Raw genomic sequence first — 19,750 nt, forward strand, 5'->3', positions numbered from 1 at the left:
GATATTTCAACCTCGAGTTTCTTCAATTGAGCCACAGTGTCCCTCATTTGCATGATGTGCTCGCGCACACCTTTCACACCAGTGAGCCTCAGGGATGAGAACTTCATGATTAAGGTGCTTGCTAGTGCCTTGTCTAAAGTGATGAATTAATCATCAATGGCTTTCAGCAAGTCTCGGACCTTTTCATGCTGATCAACAGAACCACGAATACCAGCTGAAATTTTAGTCTTAATGAACATCATGCTTAGGCGATTAGATCGCTCCCATCGTTCATAAAGTGTGATGTCTGCTGCAGTGCTAGTATTAGTGAGTGTCAGTGGTTCATCTTTCCTAATAGCATAGTCTATATCCATCCACCCCAAATGAAGGAGAACTCTCTCCTTCCAGACCTTATAGTTATCTCCCTTAAGTTCAAGGATATCAGAACGAATTTCAGAGAAATTTGCAGGTTGTACCACTGCATTAAAGATCACATGCTTATGTTAAAATTGAGGCCTAAAAATAAAATTTCATGCTTTACCAATGTAAATCATGCTTAAAATTGAATCTAATGACATAAAAATTGTCTATGGACTAAATTTTCAATTCAAGCAGATTCAATTATTCTTTATGATAGAATTTATCAAATTATTCACTTAATTCATAATTCTAAAGGGTATATTATGATTATAATTTGATATAAATTCTATCTTAGATTTGAACTTTATGATAAAACTATTAATTCATAATTCCTGTGGGTAAGTTATGAATATTTTATCCTAATTAATTATATAAATATAATAAAAATTCCTGTGGGATAAAATTTATTATATTTAGTATAATTAATTACAATTAATGTCTAAATATTCTTTATGTGATCCTAATCAATCATAATATATAATATTATTTAATTAGAGATGTTGTGGCTATTCTCTAATCAATTAAAATTATATGGATCACTAGACATTATTTCTTACATAAAAATTAACTTGATATGAGAATAATGATAATTTGCATAAATAAAACTATAATATTCATGCATAACATTTAACGATGGGTCTCATATACTCATCCAAAAATAGCATGTTTTAATTTAGAACAAAAATAATTAATTCGTGCAAATTAAATATGAGCATAGTTAATAAATTTGCACAACAATTATCCAAATAAATATTATAAGCATAAAAATTAAGCAAAAATTAGACATATTTCCAAATAAATGCATTAATTCAAAAAATCCTCAAAATATGGCATTGAGCCAAAAAGAGCATGTCTATGAACACCAAGGCAGAGATAAAAATTGCTCTGATACCAAATGATAGTTGAATAACGATTCTACAATGCAGAATTAACACTTAAAATAATCGAAAAATAAAAATTTAATGCCCAATAAATCATACCTCTGGCCATTGATGCTACTCACTCCGATCTTGAAGCAGTCCACTTCTTCTCAGCGAATCAGGAAAACAGTAGATCACTATGTGGGCACATTAACACCATGAATGCAATTGCAACTTAAAAACTGGCTGCCTAAAATTGTACCCATGTCTATTGCAACAAACAAACAATACCAAAACTGGTAGTCTCTAAAATGTGGGATCTATTCAACACATTAAAGGATCAGAATGCCATTGAAATGCTCATCGGATACCCAGAAAACAAACAGTCGCGCACAATGCTTAGGACAATCTGAGCAGATTTCAAGCTGAAGGGATTGGCAGCATTGCAGAAATAAACAGCGAAGAACCCCTCTGGCCTCTAAAATGAAAGCCCAGCGCACCAACTTCCAATTGGGTCCTCTAGATTTAGTGGGTACTTCTACCCCACACAGTCAGATGTACACGTTAGCTGGAAGAAGAATTCTGGGGATGTAAGGTGGTTGATTCTATGAACTCCGCAGTGGTGCTTCCAAGCTCTGCTCACTCACATTTGATGGTGTAAGGTTGAAGGGGATTGAGTTAGTGAGCTTGGGGACCAAACAGAAGTATTTATAACCAAGCTTCCATCAAGCTTCTATTGGCTATGTGTCAAGTGTTCCACAGATCATGGTAGAGAACTGCAGAGGGAGTAATGGACCACTCCAAGAGCTCCCAACAAGAAATTAATTTAACTGCACATAGTTTCCGGAATTAATGGAATCGGTTGGTAGATAGTTTCCGTAATAAATCGGTGGTAAAGGCAGCTAACTCGGCGGCAGACAGATTCCAAATAGTCGGCGGCCGTTATGGGAGAGGGAGCTTAACATGAAATTCAAATTAATAGAAACAAGTAAGCCGACAATGTAACATTTTACCAAAATTGTAAGCTCATCAACGTATCAAAAAGCCTATAATGATTATGAGGAATTGCAATCCTACCCGTCGAGCTGAGGCAATGGTGATAAAAAATGCGGTTATGTTTTTTTTATTGCATGGCATGTGTGATCCATATGAAGTGGGTATTCACTAATTAAGAAATCCTTTCCCATTATTAATATTTTGATATTGTATCTATGTGAAGATGGTTTAGATAACTGAATCCCCATTTAAAATTATGAGATCAATGTTCCAATTGCGGGATCAATGAACAAAATATGAATTCATGGGAAATGTCTTAAGGGATCAAGACACAGACATAAATTCATGAAAACACTAAAATAAATAATTAGGTATGGAAGGAGAGTTTCATAATTCGCATAAATAAATGCACAAGTACAATACTAAGAGGTTATGCTTCCCCTAAGTTATCATATGTGAGGTGTTTCCATTAATAGTACAATACTAAGAGGCTATGCTTTCCCTCGCTTATCGTATGTGAGGTGTTGCCATTAACACTCTCTAGAGAGAAAACAAAAGCAGTCTTTGGAGAGAAAACAAAAGAGAAGGAAAAATAACTTACTAGAGACCGAAGTGTCAATGTGGTGCTCCCTTTGAGCGCTAGATTTGGATGCCGAATTTGATAAATCCATGATTTTTCACTTATAGAGATAGATCAAAATAAGCCACACCCAAAAGCATGCGCTTGAACACCAAAAGCGGAGAAGGAAAACAAATTATGAACTCGAAACATTCCTCGTCTTCTTTGGCAGGACACAGAACCCATGAAGTTTTGGCGATTGAAGCCTTGAATAAAACACAATACCAATCTCACCAGCTTAACCAAATAAAAACCGACCCTCTTATGTGAATTGTTGCAATAAACACTAGCCTTGTTGTTTTCAGTGTTAATTGGCTGATCCTTATTAATTGTTCTCTTTCATTTGAGAGGGAGATGCGAATACAGTTTTTAGTTAGTTAATTAGTTATTCAAACAGGTGGTGGATATAATGGTCCAAGACATTTGAATAGTCTAACATCAAATCATAAATTATACTAAGACAACAAAGATATGAGGGTAGTTCTTTCTAGAGGGAACGCCTCAGGCATAATCAATTTGTAAATTCTAAAGATTTTGATAACAAATTATTAATTATTTTCTCTTTATTAATATATTATATTTTATGTTTTTTTCTTTTAAATACAAATTTTGATGATGAGTCACCATGCATTCATGGATAACATCCAATGACCACTTTTCTAGCAGCGAATGACAACTAAAAATAAGAAAAATTCACAAGGGTAATTCTACAAAGTCATAGGCCTTATCATATTTTGGCCTCCTCTCCTATTGTCTGGAGAATTATAAATTATGTTCAATAGTTTATGTTTCTCCCCACTCATATTTGATTTCTATAACATTATGGAGCTTCAGGGTGTGGATCGTAGGTCTCGTCTCCTATACAAGTTACTTTAGTTGTTATTCCACCACTTCTCGAGGAAAGACATTCTGTGGTAGCACATCAGTGATGGAGTGATGAACATTTTTGTTGCTACGGGGGGAGGAAACTTGGGGATAGACCGATGTAGGTGGGTCACTATTTAGATATTAACGGGTACTAGGTAGGACTACTACTTACAACATTATAATTTCATTGGGGTATAGAGGGACATGACACCCTAAGAACTTCAGAGGGTTTGGATTTTATATTTGAGGGATTTATCAATATGGATTTTTAATTTGTAGATGTTTAACGTAAAATTTAAAGACATAGTTTGTATAAGATTTTACCAAGTTAACAAAGTACATTTTGTTTAGATTTCATACAAACATTCTAATGATTGTTTTAAATTTCTTTTTTGGTCTCTTTAATCAACAAATTTTACTCCAGTTTGAAAATACTAAACAATGAGAAGTTGTTGAATGGAACCAAATTGGTTCATACATGTAGATTTAGGAAATTTTATGGAGTTCTTACACATGAGAACTTTTCTGTTTGGAAAAGTTTGACAAAAATATATTTTAAGGGGAAGTCAAATCTAATTTCTTGCCCAATCTCTTAATGATTAGGTTACAAAAATGTTGGGTACATCGAAGGATGTAAATTGATGACATGAACATATTAAATAAAGAAATTAAAAGTAATAAATATTTCATAATTAAATATTTAGTAAAGACACTTATATGAAAGCAATGTGCAGGGGAGAGACTGAGTGGAAGACCTGAATGTATTGAATTACTCTCTCTGTTGTCACACTTCTCAAAATAAAAAATGCACCATGCGGAAGTGAAAGTGATTGAGTTGAGTTGGAATGCTCAATCACAAATATATCATCTTGGTATTCAACAAACATACCCTACCTCCAAAAACTTTGGCAATAGAACTGAATATTTGATGGTACTTCACAAAAATTAATAAATATTTGAGTGTACAATGTAATCATTGCATACAACCAATCATATTGAAAATAAATAGATTTAAAAATTATTAAAAAATAATAATATTGTATTTGTAATGTTAAATTTTGCAAAAGGATGCAAATTTTTTTAGTCAAATAAAAAACTAAACACAATATATCTTGCAGCAGAAAACAAGGGCAAATGTGAATGCTCACATCAACGAGGCTAATAAAGGGGACTAAAGTAAAAAAGAAAACCTATAAACAATGTTAAGATATGTGGAAAATGAAGTATATGACAAAACCAAAAATTTAACTTATAATAAAACCTTAACTTTATATTGAAATCATGTTAAATTTGAATAGAATTTATACATTATATACAAATAACTATTTTATCTACTTATACTTAATATTAAATATGATAAAATATTTAACATAAAATATTTAACTAATACACAATAAAGAAAACTCAATGAAATAATAGCTATTTTTTGGTAGAGATTATTAATAATAACCTATATCAATTTGTGAATTTGTCGGAAACCAAAATTTTTAGACAACCAAAAATCAAATTATAATAATAAAACATTAACTTTATGTTGCAATCATGTTAAATATAAATTGAATTTATGCATTATTTCAAATAATTATTTTTATTTTTTTATATTTAATATTATATATGATGAAATATTTAAAATAAAAAATTGAAAATCATACATAATAAAGATAACTCAATGGAATAATAGCAACATTTTTTCTAGATACAACTAATGATATAAATTATTTTTTAAAAAGATTAGAGAAAAAAATATATTTATTTATAATTAACAAATCAAACACAAACACATTACAAAAAGATTATATATTAAAATAGATAAATAATATTCATAATAATATATTTTTAAAAATCTAAAAAATCCTATTTTGTATGAAAGATAATGAGAATTTTTTTTTTGCTGAGGCAAGAGCGAACCTTCTATTCAATCGAAAAAAGAAATATTGTACAAAGGCTTAACACACAACTAACCGTTAGATCCTGAGCCAAAGATCCAATGGAAGAGAGACATTTCGGGTGGCCAAGAAGCACACCATTTATCAAGCAAATCGGACCCGATGAGCACAGAAAACCGTAATTGATAAATCTATCGGGTCCGTTTTTACATAACTTTCATGCTAGTACACCTCCCGAAATCCGCCAGATGCGCGCGATACCAGAAAGATCGCGCGAGCAGCGCGAAAGTTAACCTTAGTTCCAGACCCACCAACAAGCCCGATTAATCCTGGCCGTAGAATGACCGCAGTAGATCCAACGGTCACAAAACATATCGCATGGCCCAACCTCACCGAAGATTACCGCGCGATGAGGGCGGTATTGCCTCCCCACCCTGAGCCACATGTTGGAAGGTGAGTGGAATCGCTTCCGAAGAAGAAAAACCGCTACCAGCCTGAAAGTGGTGCGATACATCAGAAACCATTTTGAGGGCGGTAAAGCTGCCGCCGGCCAAGAAAGCAGGGTATAGCTGTTGCCGTGAAAGACTGTATTCCGTCGCCTTGGCCAAAAGAAGAAGAGGAACCCTGATTCCAGCCAATCCACTGAAACTTCGTGTACGCTGATGCCAAACATAGACTTGCATACCCAAAACGACCTTGCTTGTGTCATAACTCTGCATAAAGGTCAACCCGATCTCGTTTCTATGGCCCTGTTTCGATATACCTTGTAGTCCTCTTCCACCTGACTAAAACATTGCTCCCTTAATCTGTTCTGAGGCATATCTCGCCAGATCAACTTGACTCTGTTTTTAGTGCAAGCCACTCCTTGATTGGCCAGAATGTCCGCCAGTTTATTGGTTGTCCTCTGCACATGAGTGAAACTCACTGTGCGTAAGTCTAGGAGGTGAAATTGAATCCTTTGAAAGACCTGTATCAGCCTCCAATGACTTGAGACTTTTTCTGGCTCTATGCCACAACAAATTCTTTTAACCGAGTTAATGATCATCTCAGAATCGGCTTCAATAATAATGTTCTAGAGATTATCTTGCTTCAGGAAATCTAAACACTGTTCAAGCGCCATTAATTCAGCCATATTGTTTGTAGCTCTTCCCAGATGGCAATGGAAAATGAAAAGAATGCAGCCACTATCATCTCGTAACACTCCTCCGAAACCAGCAAGACCTGGGTTGCCCTTAGAGGCCCCATCTATGTTGAATTTCAGAAAACCCTGAGGGGGAGGATGCCAATAATCTGGCTTATTGGGCAGATTCATAACCTTCCTATCCATTCCCTATGGTATAAGTCCCTACATACTCAGCTGACAAAGTATCTGCCTCTCCTTTTCTGAAGGTGGATTTTTGGGGGAGTTGCGCACAAGGGTGCCAACCGTCTCCTTGAGCTGTCTTAAGATCTGCTCAAAAATGTGTTGGGTGGTGCTGTGAACATTTTTGAAGATTCTATTGTTCCTTTCTTTCCAAACATTCCAAATTATGAAGCCTGGACTTAAAACCCAAGCCAAGCGAAGAAACTCATACTCAGAAAAGTTTCGTCTCCAGTTATTTAGGGTGTTGATAATGCTTTCTTTGTCCCTGTCCGTCTGTTGGAAAATTGTAGCAAAAGAGTCCCACAACCTAGAGGTAAAGGTGTAGTCATTGAGAAGGTGCTCCATTGTCTCCTCTTGGGCTTCACAGAGCTGGCATCTAGAAGGTCCTAGAACACCCCTCTTCCTAATATTTTCCCAAGTCAGAATTTTCTTGTGATGAACCAACCACATGAAGAGTTTGATTTTCATCCAACCTTGATGCTTCCAAAGGTTCTGCCAAACCCTGTCCGGAACATGGGAATCCAGCTCAAGGAATACCTTCTTGGCTTCCTTAATATTGAAGGTGCCTTCTTTATTGTTGCCCCATTTGAGTTGGTCATGCCCCTCTGAAACCAGAATCTTCCTTTGTTCCAAAATTCGCAGTAGTGCCTCTGTTTTTGCTTTCAAGGGGTTGTCAGCCCCAAATTCTATATTCTTCCAGGTTCTCCATTTGTCTTCTAGACTAGGGTGTTCCCAAAAATCTTTAACCCTGAAAAGCCTTTTGGTGTCCGTTTCTTTCTTTAGGTCCAAAAAGTCCTCTCTTAATAGTGTAGGTTCTTGTTGCCATCTATCCTCCCAAAACAGAGCAAGGTCCCCTTCTCTGATTTCCCAGAAACTGTTTTTCTGCACTAATTCTCTATTCTCCCAGGCCTTATTCCAAATGTGGGATCCTTTTATGATTCCCGTCATCCTTATGTGATCTTTCTCTTGCCAAGTGCTGGCATATTTTTCTTTCCATACACGAGCCCACTGAGCCTTTGGATCTTTTACCCAACGCCACCATAATTTTGCCCCTAAAACCTTGCTGAGTACATCTGGATCATCTAGTCCAAGGCCCCCATGGGATTTCGGTTTGCAAAGCTTATCCCAGGCAACCAAGGCCCATTTCTTTCTCTCCTCCCCCTTACCCCAAAGAAAGTCTCTTTGAATAGTTCTCAATTGTTGTAAAACTCCCTTTGGAGCTGGAAGTGCTGAAAGCATAAAAATGGGGATTGATTGCAAAACAGCTTTTGTAAGCACCAACCGTCCTACCAAGTTTAAAGATCTGATAGTCCATTTTCTGATTTTATCCTGCATCTTATTGATTATCGGCTCCCAGATGTTTTTGTGCAAAGGTTTATCAGTTAGAGGAACTCCCAGGTACTTGGAAGGAAGGACCTCCCTTTGAAAGCCTAGAATTCTGGAGATGTTTCTCTGAATAGCGATATTAGTATTAAAGAAAAAAATCTTAGATTTAGACAGATTTACCTCCATACCTGTGGCCATAGCAAAGTCACGTAGGATTTGCTTATAAGCAAGAGCTTCTTTTACCGTGGGGACTCCCTGCAACATAGTATCATCAACAAATTGTTGATGGGACAAAGCTTGTCCATTTTCAGAAAGTTGGATACCCTTGATATAACCCCCTTCTTTCGCATGCTTGATAGATCGCCCAAGTCCTTCCATCATGAGGATAAAGAGAAAGGGAGAGAGCGGGTCTCCCTGTCTGAGACCTCTTGAGGGAGTAAAGGTCTTGGAAGGAGAACCATTGACCAATATTGAAAAGCTAGAAGAAGTGACCAGTGCCATAACCCATCTTACCCAATTATGATCAAAGCCAAAGGCTAGAAGGACCTTCCTAATATAGGTCGAATTCAGCTTATCGTAAGCTTTGGCAAGGTCCAGTTACATAATCATTCCCGCCTTCTTATTGCTTAAAAATGAATGCACCACTTCATGCACTTGAATGATATTATTGAGAATTTGTCTACCCTCCACATAACCTGATTGCTCCACTGACACAAGAGTAGGGAGTAGGGGTTTGAGTCTGTTGGCGACAACTTTGGATATAATTTTATACACCACATTGCACAAAGCTATGGGCCTAAACCTATCTAGAGTCTGAGCATTATCCTATTTGGGGATCAAGGAGATGAAGGAAGTATTGAGCACCTTCAGAATGGTTCTATTCAACCTGGAATCCTCCACCACATTCATAATATCTTGTTTAACAATGCTCCAACAGGATTTGAATAAATCCACATTGAAACCATCAGGGCCTGGCACTTTTCCGTTCTGCATTTCCTTAACTGGTTCACTGACCTCTTCTTCAGTCACTGGCTTGTTGAGATTGAAAGAATCCTCTCTAGATACTAGCCTGGGTATATGCCTTGTTAAGTCCCTGATAAAGTGTTCTCTGTTTGCAGCGGTCTCCTTTGCTATACCTTGAAAGTGTTGGACTAACACAGATTCTATTTCCTCATGGGAATTACGAAGATGACCTTTCTCGTCCTTGATTGAAGAGATCCTATTATGGGATTTGTTCGCCATGGTGGATCTGTGGAAAAATTTGGTGTTCTGTTCCCCTTCTTTTAGCCATTGAACTCTAGATTTTTGTCTCCAATATATTTCCTCTTGTTTGCATAAGTTCTCCCAGTCTTGATGAAGTTTGGTGACTTGGTCATCTCTGACTCTGTCAAAGCCCTCTGTAATAAGAGTTTGATTGAGTGTCTGCATCTTATCTTCAACCTCTTTTTTTGCTGCAAAAATATTGCCAAATTCCTTCTTGTTCCAGTCTTTGAGTCTGAGCTTGATGTATTTTAGTCTTTTGTGAAGCAGAAACATTCTTGTTCCCTGAATGTGCAGATCCTCTTTCCACCATCTTGCTATGTTACTGATAAAATCGGGGTGGGTAAGCCAAATATTCTCAAATCTGAAAGGCCTATTCTTGGGGGTGCCTATGCCCTGTACCTCCATTTGTACAGGCCAATGGTCCGAGCCACCAAAGGGGAGAATTCTCACTGTCATTTCCTTGTCTGTGAGCATAAGGTCCTCTGAAATTATGAATCTGTCTAATTTTGAGGCTACTTGTGACTCCCCTCCTCTCTTGTTGTTCCAAGTAAAGAGGCCATTATTCATATCAGTGTCAACTAGCTTCATATTATCTATGAAAGTTAGAAATGCTGTAGAATCTTTATTTAAAGTTCTTGTTCCCCCTTTTTTTTCCGAAAGTGATTTGATCATGTTGAAGTCCCCGCCCATTATCCAAGGAACTCTTGCATGTCTATCTCTGAGTTCTACAAGAGAATCTAGAAATTTGAGTTTATCATCCAATCTTTGTGGACCATAGACATTCGTGACCAAATAAGTCTCGCTGTCTCCCACATGTTGTATAACCACTGATAAATAATTCCTAGATGCCTCAGCATCTATTATGCCAATCTTTTGGGGGTTCCAAAGAGTGAGTATGCCTCCAGCTGTATTATCTATTTTAACATCTAGAAACTCAAATCTATTGAGCCATTTACTATTAATTTCTTTGATTTTTTGAATGGAACATTTAGTTTCCTAGATAAAGATCATATCTGGAGCTTCTTGTTTCATTCTATTGCTAAGTAATCTTTGTTTCCTTTTATTACCTAAACCTCTGATATTCCAAGATGTGAACTTCATTATTAAAGATTTGTAAAGGAGTAACTGGATAGGTCTTTCATCTTACCTGAATCAATCATTAGCTTTCCACATTCCATTAGTAGCTCATTCTGCTTTTTCCTACCTCTTTTCTTTCCTGGGTATCTGGGAGCTAGTCCTAGTGTGGTTTTCATAGTTTTCACTCCTTCGTTGCCCGACCTTTTGTTGTTGTTTTGCTTTTCCATCCCTTTGTCCTAAGTTTTCCATAGGAACAGCTGATGTACTCTATTGAACTCTTCTTGAGGTAATGAGTCTACCCCTCCCATGGTTCCCTATTTCAAGAATCCTTCCAGATCTAGATTTTCTCTATCCAAAATCTCCTGCAGTTCCTGATCATCAGTTTCCATCTCACTCTGAGTCATTTCTTGATCCATCTCTAGTTCTTCATCATTCAACATTGTTTCTTTCTGTTTAGTAGCATCCTATGCTTGTTCCCTATCTTCTTCTTTCTCCTTTGCCCTTGAGCTTCCTTCCATTACCTGATCTTCATTTGATATTCCTTCCTCTTCTTTGAGAACTTGGAACCTATTCAAATTGGCCTGTTGCTTTTCTGTTTGTTGTTGCTTTGGCCCCCTTTTGCCCCCTTTTCCTCTATGTCCCACTTTGTGAAAGCTTTCAGTGTCTTTCATTGTGGTTGCTTTACTTCTATTCTCTGTTTTGCTGAGAGGGCAGTCTCTAAAAAGGTGCCCATGCTCATGGCACCTGCGACATCTAAAGGGAATATGTTCATAATCTACTGTTTGCACCCATTCTTCATCAAAAACTTCCAAGATGACCTCATCTGGTAGGGCTCCTGATAGGTCCATCTCGACACATATTCTTGCGAAGGAGGTGTATTTTCCCCTTCTGGTGGCCTCAGAGGCTTTAACAAAATGCCCTAGTTTATTTCCTATGGCAGATAGCGATTATGTTTGCCAGTAATCAAGAGGTAGGGAGTAAAGTCTTACCCAGACCGGAACTGAAGTGAAAGTTTCTCTTTGGGACAAAATTCATCATCCACGGCCGCATGTAGAGGCCTGCTGCTGCATAGAAGTAGGGTCCTCCTTCAAACACCCTGTCTTTATCCTCAATATTTGTGAAGACCACAGTGAAGAAACCCTTTGACCCAAGGTGTAGGTCTATGCTTCCTTTTGGTTTCCAATGGTATTTAATCCATGCTTGTAATGCCTTTTCAGTGGGCCATAATCCCATGAATTTGCAAATGATAGCATAGGTCTGCATGTGATCCCTGTGCGCCTGCAGGGCAGGATCATTTAAAACTACTCTGGGAGTGACCTCAGCCTTGGGTTTGCAAGGCCCCTTCTGTGCCTTGTTTTCTGCTCCTTGTTTTTTGTCTTCTTCCTCATTATCTTTCATGCTGTTGTCCTCTCTTGGTTTGGTGAAGTCCTGATCCTCTTCCAGATTCTTATTCCTTTCTCCTGAAGGCCCTCTGATAGATTCTAAAGGTTTCTTGCCTCTGCTGGCCACTGCCTACCTGTAGGAGGGAGTGGAGCTCCCCCCTTTGCGTGCCTCCATGGTGCTCAGAAACCTGAAACCCTAGCTATTCTTCCGTTGTTCGTTGTTCGCTACCTCGTTTCCTGTATTTTTTGATATTGATTCAGGTAATGAGAATTTTTCATATACATTATTTCTCACCTATAATATGTAAAAATAATAATTAGCCAAAACAATTACTCAATCCAAGTAACAACTTATATCACCATACACTAATGGTAATCTATTATTAGTAAATATATTTACTAATGGTAATCTATTATTAGTAAATATATTTTGTGGGAGGTATAAAAATGCGAGTTACAAATTATATCACAATATATTATTTATCACGTATAATAGCTAAAAACAATCGCTAACCAAAACAATTACTCAATTTAAAAATACACCAATAATAATTTATTATTAGTAAATATATTTTGTAAGAGGTATAAAAATACGAATTACAACTTATTTCACCATACACTCATGATAATCTATTATTAATAAATATAAAAATGCAAGTTAAAAATAATATTAACAAAAACTAAGTCAATAACTAAATCGTGTTCAACATCTTCGTAATTTAGTAATAAAGGCAAGTCGATTCGTATTTTCCAGCTCCCAAATGGAAGCAAAGGGTTTTTTTGAAAGTGTCTTTATTGGCGTTTTTTAAATGTATTTATTGATCCAAGCCAATTGGGCCGAGATATGTGCATCTTTCCGGCAAAGAAAACTTGTTTTCTTTGGTGGAAGGATGCACATATATAGTTTACACTTTATAGTCGTATTGAAAAATAGTTTACAATTTATAGTGATCCGGGCAATTTATAGTGATCAAATTAATAATGAAGTACATCTATTATCATTACTAAATAAGAGGTAAAAGAATTGAACCAATAGTATTTTAGATATATGAATTTAAATATTGTTTAAAAATAATAAATTTTAATTGATAATGTGAAACTTTGGATATGTTTCAAATATTTTTTGTCAAAGGGAAATTAATAGCTAGTCAATGCAAAATTGTACACAATATATCATATGCCACTGAACACAATAAATCCTACCTTTTTTAAGTATTTTATTTTCGAATGGTTTTCTTGGGAAGCATAATAATAAAAAATCACTACACAAATATTCAATAATGATTCCATAACCATATTTAAATTTAATTAATAAGCACATAAAAATTTAAAGCTTATAATAAACTTACAATATAACAAGTTTGCATCAAGACTATTCCACTTTGAAAGGATGTTGCAAGTTTGGTAATGCAAGAAGTACTGTTTGACTAATTTTTCTTTCTCAACTCCTCAAAGGACTTTGTTGACCCTTCTCCGCCTAAAACTATTTCCACTATCTATTGTTATGTGGAGTGGTGTGTCTGTTGTTAAAAAATGAGGATACTTTTTTCCTCGGGTACTGTGTTGCCCCAATGAAACTCTTAATCTTAGAAATATTTGTAGGTACTAACCAATTAATGATCACTTTGTTGACCTGCCAACAACTCCCTTGCATTTTGACGAAAATGAAGTGCCCCCATTATAAATTTTGGAAAATTCTCCCTTCAAATCGAACTTGGTTCACTGATGATCACCAAGTTTGACTTTGCTTCTCCTAGAGATATTCAATGATTTATAATTTGCTTGGTTGTGATCCCTGGTTTCAAAAGTCATATCTCTTTGGATTTATCTCTTTTCCTCGGGAAAATGGTTCATATCCATGTGAATTTATGTACAAATATGTTTGTAAATAGAGCTCCATTAATTAGATTTAATGTGTATATATAGGCACTTTACGATGATTATATTTTGTAATTTACTAATTGTGTGTAAAATAGATTAACTATTCAAAACTCATATATATATATATATATATATATATATATATATATATATATAGTATTATAAACGAACATTGTGGTTTAAAAAGTTATATATATAAAATTAGGAAAATATTCAATAAAAAATATATAATTTATTATTAAAATTAGTGAATTTTTTTATCAATATTATCTATTTAATCATATAATTTCTAAACATATTTTTTTTCAAAATTTTTAAAAAATAACTAATTAATAGAATTTCACCCCTAAAATTTTCTAAACTGTAATAAAATTTCACTCCAAATTTTTTCTATATATTACAATAAATACATAACATTTTAATATTAATTATTTAAATATATATATACAACCATAAAACCCACGTAAGAAAAATAAAATAAAAAACAAAATATATATATTATAATTGTAATTTGCAAACTTTTGTATTTTATTTAAACCCACCTTATTGTATATTATATTGTCCATAGTGTATGCTTCACATATTGTATTTAGTACGTTGCATAAAAAGGCCACCTAATAAAAAAATAAACGAGTCACATGGATCCTATTACGCAACCTCAATTAAATTGTTCCATTTTGCAAAAGAGAATCCAAACTAGGATATGCGACATAAAGCTACCATAGAATGAGTAGAGTGAAGATTCCCGTAGCTATTTGAATACTTCTTTGAGAAAAAGTAAATGGTTAAATTGAATTCGTATTATTACTAGTTTGTTTGTTTGTTTATTTTGCGAATTACATTTTAAGTAGTATTTATCTCACTCAATCGTCATGTTGAAAGTTTTCATCATACAAATTAAACTTATTTACTGAAAGATAATATTTTTTCTTTTATTTGTTTTAAAAGATGGTTATTTTTAACCATAAATTTACATATTTACTTCCACGGAGACCTACATGTTTACTTCCAAAGAGGCTCTGTCATATGACTTGAAAGCTTTTCTCTGATTTTAGTCATTTTTTTTCTTTTATTTGTTTTAAAAGATGGTTATTTTTAACCATAAATTTACATATTTACTTCCACGGAGACCTACATGTTTACTTCCAAAGAGGCTCTGTCATATGACTTGAAAGCCTTTCTCTGATTTTAGTCATTTTTTTTTCTTTTATTTGTTTTAAAAGATGGTTATTTTTAACCATAAATTTACATATTTACTTCCACGGAGACCTACATGTTTACTTCCAAAGAGGCTCTGTCATATGACTTGAAAGCCTTTCTCTGATTTTAGTCATTTTTTTTAAGCTATGGTTCATGGTCACTGAGTGGCCGCTACATCCACGGGAAAATATCTGGGCAGATCCACCCGAAGGGATCTGGCGTGATCTCCCAAACTGGGAAAGTGCTTTAGCAACGGGAACTCGACCATTTGAGCTATCCCTTAGGGCTTCTCTGATTTTAGTCATTTACTTGAATTGATCTGTTACATTTATTATGGTTACATTTATTATTATTGTTATCATTTTTTTTAATAAGATAATTAGTATATTATTTAATATTTGTATTTAATTTGTTTATGTTTTTATTATTTTAATGTTATTTTATTTTTTATTTTATAAAAAATTTAAAATAATTAATTTTATTATAAATATGTTCTAAATTTATTATAAATATGCAATAAAGAGTATATTGATTAAATTTGATGAAATGAGGTTACATTGTTTCTTTTTTCATATTAATATGTTCTTTCTCTTTAAAAGCATCTAACATGTTTACAAATATAAAATGCTTAGAGTATTGATATCTAATATTTTCTTATTATTTGAGAGACTAATATTCCTAAGCTTTAAAATAAGTATAAATTTTAAAATTTCCACTGATTATAATATAACATATTAAAAAATCAAATTATTTTTATTTCTCAAATCTTTTCACCAAATAAATTTAAAAAATTTAATTTTCCATATTTAAAAAATTACATTTAAATAAATGATAGCATGCCATGTTCAAAACAGAAGACATAGGAAGGTTTTAACAAAATCTAGTATCATTTTCTATGAATTGAATAAGGCCCTAACATAAGACTATCCATTTCACCACATATAATATTAATAATAACTTTTACAAATAATATGAAGTGTATTTATATTATAATTAACATCTGGATGTTCCAACTTAGACATTTTTGTTATGACAAGTGTATTTATATTATAATTAACATCTAGATGTTCCAATTTAGACATTTTTGTCACTATGCAAGGCTCTTGGTTTTACCACATTAAATACAAGTACAAAAATGTTTCAATTTAACAACATAATTTTACATTATGATTGATCTACTTCTAAAATTTTGTGATTTTGTAAAATGATTTGGTCAAAATAATATTAGCTATGAAACAACTAACTTAAAAAAGATGATTCATGAAGGTTAACAAAATTAAACTCAACACTTTACGCACATAAAATTTAAAACTAAGGCTTATACTTTTCCCATTATTATGATTACATCTCTCTCAATCACCCCAAATGAAAGTTTCATTTTTTATTCTATTTTAACTATATTTAAATTAAGTGAGATTATCTACAATGCAACCCTTGTTCAAATGTGACAGTTGGTTATTGAACTAAGCCGTAGAGAACAAAATGTTGATTCACACAACTAGCAATGTACCCCTTAAATGCCTATATATACCTCTTTTGCAGAGACAATTAATATAGAAGATTTTAATTTGAAATCTCTTAATACATAACACTTCATTTTCATCTTGGAATTTCTTGATACATATCACTTCATTCTCATATACCCTAAAAACATATAAATATGTAAATTATTTTCTAACTTTTTATCTATTGACATGTAAAAAAATAATTTATAATAATTATTTCTTTACTATTTAATTATAATTTTGTTTTGTATTAATTTCTTTAAAATATAAATTTATTTATTTTAATATTATATCTTTTCAAATACAATTTCTTTTTAAATATAATTTTTTTTCTTAATTATTTTTTAATATAAATTTTTTATATAAAAAAATTAAAACATTATATTTAAAAAAAAAAATTATTTCTTCTAATATTTAAGCAATTTGAAATTAAGATAAATTTAACCCTATTAATTTATAAAATATATTTTCTTTATTTTATTTTAAAAAAATTGCTGAATATAAAATTAAAATAAATTTAACCATATTAATACATAAAATATATTTTCTCTCATTTAAAAAAATTACTTTTTAATATAATAATAAATATTAACTTGTTTTTACTAAAAATAATATACAACATTTTCACATATTTAATTATAAACCTATACATATTTAATTATAAACCTACCTCTCTCTCTATATATATAATGACACCGTTAACTTATACATAAAACATATTAGATATCAACATTATGTTGGATGAACCCGTCTTTTACATGGCGGCAAAACTTTCACCGTGTGATACCAATGCCAATGCGTTGTGTTTGATCCTATGGTAGAATTTAATTGCCAGGATTTTTTACCACGCTACTTACATTGTGATCTCAACCAATCCGGATTCTCTCCCCGGCTTTTATTGTAAATTTTTAAGATTTCACTTTTAAATATTTCTAAAATGATATGCAATTAAAAAGTTAAAATAAATTTGGATATAAAATATATTTAAAAATTAATTCGACTACACACTCTACCCTAGATTCCGGGATAGAATGAACTTTTCAAGTTCAATGAATTTAGTTGGTTGAATCAGTTTAATGAAATTATAGGCATTTTTTATTTATTTATTTTTTGAGAGATATTGTTCATATATGGTCTGTTTGTGTATGGATGGGAATCTGAAAATATTTAAAGATTTATTTATTTATTTATTTTTCAAGATGAGCTCTATGACTTAATATGAGTAGATGTCAAGTGTAAATGTTTAACATTTAATAAATTTAATCATAATTTAATATAAGTAGATGTTAAGTGTAAATGTTTAACATTTAATAAATTTAATTTAATGTCAATGTAGACTTAGTATAGGGGTAGATGTATAGGCATAAATGTAACATTTAACATAAATATTTAATATTTATATATAGACTCAATTAAAAAATAATAAAATGTTAAAAATAATATAGAACTGAGTATGTTGGAGATGTACTATAAAAATTTAAATCTTCCCTCAATTAATAATAAAATGTTAAAAATAATAGAAATAATAAAATTCAATTTTTTATATTGTAATTTTGTTTTGCAGGGCACTTTAGCCCTTCCAACGGGAAAAATTCATAAATAATTATAAGTTATATTGGTCATGCTAAATTAATAATGGTTGATAGAAAAATCATCCTATGGTCTTGCTTTGGCAATAATTAATAAATTGAGATGTGAAGTGTATAAGTAAATTTCTTGCTCAAGCATAAGAACTTTCAATTTTACTCCTACATAAGTGTTTGGTGGGTATTAACCACTTGTAAGTCTACACATTTTCAATTTTACTCCTAAATAAGTGTTGAAGACAACATAAATAATGGCGGGAAGTAACTCCTCTTACATTTTATTCTTCTCCCTTTTTTATGCAAAGACTGAAGTAACTTCTATTACATCTTATTCCTATCCATTTTTTATGCAAAGACTTGCTTAAATTATAGTGGGAAGTAATTGATGGTAGATATGTTATTTACTCGAGTATAGTTATTTTTGTTTTTTTAACAAGAACGGTTAATGTATTTATTGCCAAAAGTGGAGCAAGCTCCTATTACAATCGACAGTAGTTTTTAAAAAATGAGCAATGAGAATGCGCTGATGGTAGACCCTTTTCCTATGCTTATATTCAAAAGTTTTGTGAGTTCTTTGGCTATTCTTGTTTTCTGTCTTACATTTTATCTCTGGGAGAGCAAATTCTGCGGCCTTTTCCTTATGCTTTTCTTTTTGTTGTTCCTTAAGTTTGTCGTTCCTTCTACTATTGTTCGTTTTGCTTGCTGTTCCTTCGGCCTGCTGTTCCTTTGGTTGTTGTTCCTTCGGCCTGTTGTTCCTTCGGATGCTGTTCCTTCAAACTGTTGTTCCTTCAGCCTACTGTTCCTTCGACCTACTATTCCTTCGGGTGTTGTTCCTTCTGTTGTTGTTCCTTCGGCCTGTTTTTCCTTCGGATGCTGTTCCTTCGGTCTGCTATTCCTTCGGCATGTTGTTCCTTCGGATGTTGTTCCTTCGGATGTTGTTCCTTCGGCCTGTTGTTTCTTCAGATGCTGTTCGTTCTGCTGCTATTCCTTCTACTCGTTGTTCCTTCTGATGATGTCCCTTCTGTTGATGTTCCTTCTGATTGTTGTTCTTTCTGTCAATGTTCCTTAATCTGTTTGTTGTTCCTTCTGCTCCTGTTGTTCCTTCAGCCTGCTATTCCTTCTTCTGTTGTTCCTTCGGAAGCTGTTCCTTCTTTTGTTGTTCCTTTTACTTGTTGTTCCTTCTGGTGCTATTCCTTATATTGTTTTTCATTCTAGTTGTTGTTCCTTCTGCGACTATTCCTTCTACCATCTGCTGTTGTACATTCTGGTGTTGTTTCTTTTACTTGATAGTCCTTGTGCTTGTTGTTCCATCTGCTTGCTGCTTGGTGATCCTGAATGTGACTTTCAAGGTACCAAATACCACTCTCCCTCTAAAAAGCAGATCTACCTTCTGTAGATTGTCTAAGGCAAAGGATGAATCAAGCAGGGTCCTCCATTAAGGCTAAGATTACCTTGAGATAGCAGGCAGCCTTTATTTTCCAGCGAGTCCGCTTGTTTGTTTAAATCCCGCAGAATATGGTATGAGTCGACTGTGTCGAAG

This window comes from Pinus tabuliformis, chromosome 1_1 (assembly GCF_031772625.1).
Source record: "Pinus tabuliformis cultivar Carrire ecotype Pingquan chromosome 1_1, CPIR1, whole genome shotgun sequence".
Taxonomy (NCBI): Eukaryota; Viridiplantae; Streptophyta; class Pinopsida; order Pinales; family Pinaceae; genus Pinus; species Pinus tabuliformis.